The sequence below is a fragment of the Pseudopodoces humilis genome, chromosome 17, assembly GCF_049639895.1.
Source record: "Pseudopodoces humilis isolate 2021_Gansu_Grassland_sample_001 chromosome 17, ASM4963989v1, whole genome shotgun sequence".
Classification (NCBI taxonomy): Eukaryota; Metazoa; Chordata; class Aves; order Passeriformes; family Paridae; genus Pseudopodoces; species Pseudopodoces humilis.
In genome coordinates, this window is record NC_142216.1 from 10223492 (window position 1) to 10233147 (window position 9656).

Genomic DNA, 9656 nt, shown 5'->3' on the forward strand with positions numbered 1-9656 from the left:
TGGTGGGCTTGTCTACAGAATGAGTGGGAGATAGGAACTGGCAGGGTGGGTTTGTCCCCCCTGCAAAAGAGCCTTTGTGAGGAACTATTGTAAAACACTCAGCCTTGAAGGTCTTGGGCCATTTTGCTGCATTGACCTCCATGAACACAGCTTTGCCCAAGAGGAACACCAGTCCTGATGACCTGTTGACAGGTACTTATTTACTTGATTTATACGGTGATTAGGTCTTAGCTGCCAGAGTGCCTGGTAGTGCACTGGGTGCTGTGTAAAATGGATAAAGCAGGTCAAGATCTCAATTCTTTAAGGAGATAAAGGCTCATTCCCTGTATGATCCTACAGCAGGTCAACAAAATGAACAGAACACAGGAACAGAGGCTGGGGAGACCTGTGTGCAATAACCTGGTTATTGATAAGATATGTAGGCATGCCATAATGCCTTTGTATTTTTTCCCTAAGACCGCCTTTGTCCCTCCCTGTACAAGGCTTTGTGACCATCTCTCAGGTGACAGGAAGAGCTGTCACCCTTCACTGACCTCCCAAGACCCTGGGATTTCCCTATCTGCCATGTACCCTTATGAGTCACCACCTCACTCTCTGGTAATTGCTTTCTTAGAAAACCTGGGGGTAAATCCTGCTTTTCTTAAGGAAGTGCACTATGCAAGGCAAGCAGCAGCACTGGCTTTCTGTATTGGATTGCAATTCCCACTCTGTTTCCCATTTGAAACCAGCACAAATCACCTGACTCACTGCTTTGTACATTTTCCCATGGGCCAAAAAGAAAAAAAAAAAGCCCCTATAGTGTGGTTAAGTTATGGGAAATAGAGATCAGTCTTACAAATGGCTCTTCCAGTTCTGCTATTTGCTCACTAGAGCTCATTTCCCCCAGCCTGCCAAGCTCTAACATACAGAAGTACATCCCCTCTGCCAGTCGTGGTCTTCCACAGCAGGTACCAGCAGCAGCTGTTTCTAGAGTTAATCATCAGAGAATGGTTTGGGTTGGAGGAGACTTTAAGGTCATCTCATTCCAAGCCATGCCATAGGCAGGGAAACCTTCCACTAGACCAGGTTGCTTCAAGCCCTGTCCAACCTGGCCTTGAACCACACTGCCAGGGATGGAGCATCCACAATCCACGTTTCACACCTGCTTTCTGCTTTGTGCACCTGTAACACAAGGTACTTCAGATATGACGTGGGCACAGCTCCTGCCCATCACTGCGATGTCCCACTCAGCTGCTGCCAGCTCCCCCCAGCCACTTCTGCAGAAAGGGATTTTTGTTTATGTTCTTTCTGTTGTTAATGTTTTGAAGTAGACTGAAATGAAACAGGGACATCTCTCCATCTGGAGACCAGGAAGACTCATGTTCCTTCTATACACAAGATGGTATGATGGTGTGTGGGTTGAAAAATTCCCAGCCAAGCATTGCAAGCCCAGGAATGGACTGCTCCTCTCTGCTAGTGGAGGAAAAACCATCTGATGAAGGAGCTGCAAATACAGACCCAATATTACTCATTAATTTTTTTATCTCGTGCAATAAGAGCTGGCTGTGCAGACAAGCTTAATGCATTGGCCAAAATACCCTCAATTCTGGCTTCACAGTACGGTGAGATTTACAGCCTGTACAAGAAGAGCAGGATGGTTTGGGCAGGACCAGTGCAACTTGTAAAGTTCTTGGCCCAATCTACTCTCTGCACCAGCTGAATTAATGGCCATTGCTCAGCTCCATGGCAGCAAAAGGTCACCACAATGCAGCCCAGAGAGAAGATGTAGCAGTGCCTTCACACCGCTGTTAATAACTCTCGATGCCTTGGCACAGGATGCTCGGGTGACTTACAGTCCTCACAGAAGTGACTGTCTACTGAAGAAGCTCTCTACCTTTGGGTGTTTTTCCCCCTGTAATTATTTTTTGTCCCTTACTCCAGAAAATCATGAAAAAAGGTAAAAACTCAGTGGTACAAAAGGCTCTTGCATCTTGCATGTGTCATCATGAGTTTAGGAAATATGGGGATTGTGGATCATATTTTCAAAATGCTTGTAGCTGAAAACAAAATGAAAAAAAAATATTTTTTTTCTAGTTCACAATACTAACTTTAGAAGAAAACAAAAGTAAAGAAAAATAAACAGAGTCCTGGTGTGGTGCTCCTGCCAAGCAAATTGCCACATCCCAGAGGCTTGTTTAGTTAAGCATTTCAGCACTAACCCTTGGTAGTCTATGGTGTCTTTGACACTTGTCCAAAGCCATCAGATGAAGGGAGTGAGCACAGCAAGAGCAGAGAGCCAGCTGTGCCTTGTAAACAAGACAAGCACTAAATCAAACAAGCAGCATCCCAGTTTCCAAAGGTCAGATCACTGGCATTTCCAGAAGCGTAGCTCCAGTTCCCAGGTTAGCACAGGTTTCTCCCACTGTTGCACACGGGTAATGCCAGGCACGGCCTGATGGCCACATCACTCCTGTGCCATCAGATACCCAGCCCAGGAACCGTGTGCACTTCAGCTACTCTTCAGTTAAAAGAGAGTGTAAACACAGCTGGCACTGCAACCACCTGTAGCCACAGCAGAGCAGAGTGTGGAGTTACCTGGAGAGTTTACTGCAAGGAGTATTGCAGAGTTTTTAATGTTTTGTTTAAGGTTACAGTAAACTCAGTGTTAATGGGCTTTCAGAAACTGCTATTTCTGTGGAGGAAAGTTCATTATTTCTTCAGAGGATTTGCTTTGAGGGCTGGCAAAGCCTGAGCTGTGCTGGGTCATGCAGGAGAAACAGGCTGGCATCTCCCTTTTCTTCTTCTTTAAATAAGGCATTGGCTAGGAATTTGGGGTGGTAGGGGTTTTTGAACAACTGTTTTATTTCCTGGTTTTAATCCTCATCTTATTTGGCACAGCTGCTCCTGCAGGCCTGTACCTCCTGTACCTGTTGATACTGTTCTGAGCATTAACAATGGATTTTCCTCAGCTGGACATCAGCCCTGTTTTGCAGACGGTTCCATATGAGCTGCTGTATTACATTCCTCCATATTTGGAGTGTTGAATTGGACTTCACTCAGTTTCATATTGAATCAAATATAATTACTTCAAAATACAGTGTCAAAAATGGTGATGTCTCGAGAGTTGGACCACAAAGAGAGGCTAACTACTGGCTTATTATCATAGAATCATAGTATGATTTGGGTGGGAAGGGACCTTAAAGCTCATCTCATTCCAACCCCTTGCCATGGGTAGGGATGCCTTCCACTAGATCAAGTTGTTCCAAACCCTGTCCAGCCTGGCCCTGATGGGGCAAACAAAACTCCTCTGGGCAGCCCTCTCCCCATCCCTTTCTTTCTAATGATTGATGTGTAATGGTCCATCTCCTTCTCCAGACCATCAGCACATCAAACCCAGTGAAGACAGCATCATGTGCTGTGTCAAGCACAGCTGAATTCCTCCAGGAAGATGCCCCACACTGACTCAGGCAGCAAGTGCCAGCCAGTTCTGCTCCCTCAGCACTTCTCCTGTTCCCAAGCTTGCTCAGCACAAAGTCAGCTGCGTGTAAAACACAACTTCAGCTTTGAAGCTGGCTGGTTCTGGTGTTCTACCATTGGGACATAGAATGCCAGCTTTGTCCCACAGCCAAAATTACTCAGTATTTTCTCTCTGTAAAATAATTTCAGTCGACTAGATACACTGCCTTCTTCATGATTTGTTAAGTATATTTTATTCTCTCAAGGTAAGGCATTTTCTTAAGCCTAAGAACTCTTTATGTGATTTTTTCAAAATTTATTTTTCATATCTTCAATTTTCCATAATTTCTATTTTTATTGGAAGAATGGGATGCATTTACATGGCATTGCCCTTTCTTCCCTCACATGTGGACCACACTGGCAAAAACCCCTATGAGTAGCAACTTCTAACTTCTGGGTTCATCAAGCCCAACCATTGCTCCACCCTGCCACCACTAAACTGTGTCCCTAAGTGCCACATCTACTTTAACTTCTGTTAAATCCCTTCAGGGATGGTGTCTCCACCACTGCACTGGGCAGCCTGTGCCAGGGCTTGACAACCCTTTCCATGAAGAAATTTTCCCTAATATCCAATCTAAACCTCCCCTGGTGTAACCAGCTATCACCACACCAGGCACCGGTCCCTCCCCAGCTCCTTCTGGTGTCAGAGCTTCTTCTCAAAGCAATAGGGTTGAACTAGGTGAGCTCCCAGTGTTCTCAAGCACATTGTACTACTGCTCTATGGGTTTATATCTAAGATTAGCTGGACATGTCTGTGTATTTAACTTATCATTTTGGCTTGGGAAAAATTAGTCTGTCTTTACATGGAGCTATTGTAAAGCTGAGATACAGACTGTTAATTATCAATATGTCTAATACCATCTTTGTAATAAGTCCTAAAGCATAAATATCCTACTTTTGACAAGCACTATTTGCTGAAACAAATTCTATTTAATTAAGACGTGAAATCTGAACTGAAAGACAGCCTAGCTTGTCAACAATATTAACTGCAACAGATAGTGCTGGAGGTTAAGTTTTGCATTAAGGCTAAGTGGTAAAGGCCAGGAGCTTTTGGAAAAATTTCTTAAGCTTCCCTGTATAACAAGGTTAGGCTGGCTCATTTTCTTGAACAGTATTTTACTTTAGAAGCTCAAATCAATGTTGGTGAAAATAGTCAATTTGACGGCTTTGGAGGCTAAAATCCTCTCTGTACAGTAAAAGCTCCTTTCACCAACACAGGCAGTTCTGTGTGCCCTGCCTCAAGGTCTGGAGAGCCCTGAATCCCCACAGAGATTCAGAGATTCTCACAGAGTGAGAGCACAGGGGCTGCGTCAGCAGGACCATCACCACTCCTGAGTGCTTCTCGTAACAGGTTGACAGTTAAAAAACCATCCCTCCTTGAACCACATCAGCAGAAATCATGAGCTTCATCCCAGGGATGTGGAGGTTGCTGTTCACCGCTCATCAAGTGAGGCTCGTTAATGCATGGAGGGGTTGTGTGCAAAGCCAGCGACTCAAGGTCTGCAGCATCCCATATGGCAGTAAAATTATTCAAGGAGAAATTATGCAGATAGTCAACAAGTTCAAGCTGCAGTGAATTATGCTGAAAACATCAGCATGAGTAGCAGCCAATTTGTGTCAATGGTCAACAAGCACAGTTCACTTGTTTTCTCCTGTTTGAGGCCCAGGGGGCTCAGGGATATTGGGATGCTCTAACAAACACCCCATAGCCCTATAGCTATGGCTCTTACATCAGTCTGTGACAGCTCTGGTAACTTAGCAGGAAAAAAATGTCTGGGAGTAACAGCCATCATGCAAAGGACACAACACTGGCAGCTCATCCAGCAGTTTTCCAGACATAGCAGAGGGCAAGTTTGGGAGGAAAAAGGGCAGCAGGGAAGGTGCTGGCTTTACTGTAGTTACAGCTACAGGCTGACTTTTAACATGCTACAGGGGAGAATTGCTTCCAACAAACAGGGGGCAGGGTTAGATTAGCTATTAGAAAGAAGCAACCACCTGTGAGGTTGGCAAGGAAATGGCATAGCTTGCCCAGAGAAGCCGGGAATGCACCATCCCTGGAGGGACTGAAAAACCACGTAGATGTGGCACCTGGGGGACATGGTTTAATAGCAGTCTTGGCAGTGCTGGGTTCATGGTTGGACTGGATGATCTTAGATGTCTTTTTCAACCTAAATGATTCTGTGATTCTATGACTCTAAATAAAGCACAGGTTTTAGAAACTATAACCGTGTTTGTGTCAAACATCCTTAAAAACGTTACCAAAGCAGGAGGGCGGCTGATAAAGTCATCACACAACATCAGGCAATTATACAGAATCAATTTGTGTTTATTTAAATCCTTGCAGCAATAAAATCAAACCCACCGTCTGTGGTTTCCAAGTGTTTCTTTGAGTCAGCCAAGCAAATCCCTGAATTATCTTCTGCAGCAAACAGAAAAAAGACACACTATTAAGCCAGGCTGTAAATATCACTGAAAAGAATGCCTTGGCCAATAAGTAAGGAGCTGTGGTGGCAACGGTGTTAACTCAAATTGGCCTATGAGAATTTTTTTTATTTTTTTTTATTGCTCACTAGGGGCAAATAATATATTTGTAATTTTGCAGGAGAAAGGCAGCTAATGGATGCTGGTTGTGTAGCACAACTTGCTCATGAAACCCTTCAGACCATTGCCAAGAACCTCCCAATTGATGGGTGAGATTAACAGATGGAAAGATTTGCACTTCTTTTCACACCTCCTTGGGAAGGCTGGGATGGTCCAGAGCATGCTGTGAGTTTGCTGAAAACTCAATGTCAGAAAAAGCTGTGGGTCACCCAGCCCTGGGTCCAGGCTGCCAGTTTCCAGACCATCAATTAAGTGAATATGGCATCTTCAGGAGTTTGCAGTCCTTTATCTCAGAGCAAAATATTTACTTAATGAACCTCATGACTGGCTGGAGCTGTGTCTGGAGCTGGAAGCTGAAGGAGCACATGAGCTGTGGCAACAAGGGGGAAACCTGGGCTCCTGCACTACAGGAGCATGTGGGGATCCCAAAGACACATCAGTCACCAGGAAGGGTATGTGTATCCTGAAACCCAAAGGTGGTCCATAGGACAGGAAAACTGACTCCACTTCAGTAGAGTGCTTCACTACAGTAATGTGATGTATAAACACATTAAAAGGAATAGGAAAAAGGAAGGAAAGTTTAGTATAGAATTTACTGAATTAAATAGAATATACATTGCTGTCAACTCTAGTAATATTGGCATTTCAATTCATTAAAAGTCCAGACAAATTAAATGTTTGTATTCATTTAAAATAATTTCTCCTCTTTGCCTTAGCCTAATTTATCATATTATGTCTTTCTGCAGTGCCTAGACAAGCTGCTGTTTAAATGAACCCAAAAGAATATACGAGTAAAATATTAAGTAGTTGTTATTAACAACGAAGTCCATTAAAATCCAGGACCACAGTTTCCATGCAGCTATTTTTGCTACACCAAACACAAACTATTCTCCTACAAATGTAGGATTTATGTGCTCTATTAAAGCCAACATACCTTGTGACAGTGTTTTCACAAATAACACATGAATTTGAACCGTAGTCACTGCAAAGAAAAAGAAGCAGCAAAGGGGAAATATTGTGTCTCAATATATAGTCCTTATTCAAATAATATTTAGTCTTTTTTTCCCTAATAAAAACCTGCTATGTTTCTGCCTTTTTATATATACATTTTCAGATTTTCATGTGGTTTTTATGAGTAGCAACATTTTGGTGGAGAAAAGCTGGATACCCAAGCATCTACCCAAACATTCAAATATTCAACTTTGGAAATTTTTGTTTATGTCAGTCCTGAGTCCAAGACCAAATAGCACTTACACACTCACCTGGAGTTACAGGTAACCGATGTGTAAGGTTCTCAAATAACTGCATTATTCATTTCTCAGTCATCAGAAATAGTATAAGTGAAGGCTACATAAATTATATTTATCCAGCAGGCTTAACCAAAGATAAAATAATCTTGCTAAGGATATATTAATGTGGTTGTTAGATGGGAAGAGGGATAAGGAGAAAATACAGGTCTTCTCCAACATCTGAAGCAAATCACGTACAGAATGGAATAAACTGGTAAAGACAATGCAAATATTAACTACTGCTAACATAACCTCAAAAGACCCATTCCAGGATGCTCATCTGGTAGACTCCAGCAAAAGCCATTATTGTACTTTAATAATAAAATAGATTAGATTAGATTAGATAGATAGATAGATAGATAGATAGATAGATAGATAGATAGATAGATAGATAGATAGATAATAAAGTGGGTCTCCAAAGATTATATGGATTATTATTACATTTAACCAGCAGGACATATCATGCAGCAAAAAATGTTCTTTATTTCTCCTACAGCACCAAAGTCTGTGGCAAGGCATTTCTGCTGTTTCAGCTCTTTCTAATTAAAAGATTTTATAGAGGACTTAATTTAAATGTACACTTCTGCTGCTCCTGGCCATGGTTTCCAGGTGCACAGGTTGACTCTTAATGTCATGGCTGCCATCTGTTGAATGTCTGGGGTGTTCAGGGAGATTGTTCCATGTGGTCTGATTTGATTTCTGCCTGAAATCCATGCTCCTTCCTTTGGATGACATCCAGAAAACACCTGCAATTTTTCATATTGAAATACTGTTTTCAGCTTGCTACATGTTGGCTGGAGAGCTGAGAGATCCTTGGGGAAATGAGTGACATCATCACGATCCATTTGTCATAATGACTCACAAAATTACAGGATAAAATGTACATATTAGCATGACAACAGAAAGAGGGTTCACTTGTTCTCCCCATCAAGCAAGTGGGACTTTCTGCCTCAAAACAAGTCCCCTGTCACCTAACACTCATCATGGTTTGTGGAGCAACCCCAGTGATGGACCCAGCCTCCTTCACCCCAGTTCAAGAGCCAGGAGCTGAGAGACAGAGAGAGGTGACATTTCTCCAGCTTGAAAGCAGAAAGGTCTGTTATGTGTGGAGAGAATAATTAGTTAAATATTAGTAAATAAACACAATTTTAGCCATAAGATAAGCTTACAAAAGCTGGACTCATTTTGGAGCATTCCTTTTGCTCTGTGCTGCGAAGTCTCCACAGGGACCCAGCAGGAGATAGACTTTGTGATAAGGGACACATCAGAGATGCCACAGCAAAGGGGTCTCCAGGGCCAGCTAGGCTGCTGGAAGCAGCAGGACTTTGCATGGTGAGCAGGCAGAGGGACAGGGATGGACAGCAAAATACCTATAAATAAAAGCCACAGCCCAGTGAGTTCTCCCAGGTTGCAGCCCATCTCTAGTTACGTCTGTGTTTGAGTACAACTTTCTCTTCTTATTCAGTAGCACCTCAGAGCTCAGAGAGGGACCTCTGCCATACTGCCCTGTAATAATAATAATTATAATATATTACATATATATTATCGTTATAATATTATTATTATATCTTTATTATTATATGTGTAATATCTGAAGATCAAAACCATTTCTCTGTTAAATTAGATAACAAATAATTAGATAACTTTAACTTACTCTATGAATCTTTTAGAGAGTAAACTGCTTACAGGCAGCTAATGCAATAAACTTACTTTATAAGCATTGCTTATAAAGAGAGCAACATCTGTTACCATGAAGAGTCTGCAGCAGGCATTAGGATTCTGTGCACACCCAGCCATAGTTAGAGCAAATGTATCATTAAGTTGGTATCCTTTCCTATGCAAAGCACACTTTTCAAGATTTATGTACTGCAGACAATGAGATAACAAGCAAGAGAATCAACTTGTGCTCGACTCTTCTTGCATTCAGCCCCTGTCCCATGGCAAGACAGCTATAATAAAAAAGGTAAGACAGAGCATGGAAGTTAGGTCACTTCTACATGTGGCAAAGGAAATAAAACTCCAGCCCCACCACTGATCCTAAGGAATGGCAAAGCAGAAGCTGTGCTGAAAGAGTGCCCTTAAGGTCACAAAATCAAACATTAAAAAATCAAGCCTCTTCTTCAGTCTTCCTCCTATATTCACTGCTGTCAGGGATGCAATTACAGGGAGCATCCCAAGCCTGTAGGCAAAAACAGGAGTTAATACGACTTCTAAAAATTCTTCAGTATCTTAACTGAGTATGTGAGAACTGCAGTTTTCCCAAAGATTTGT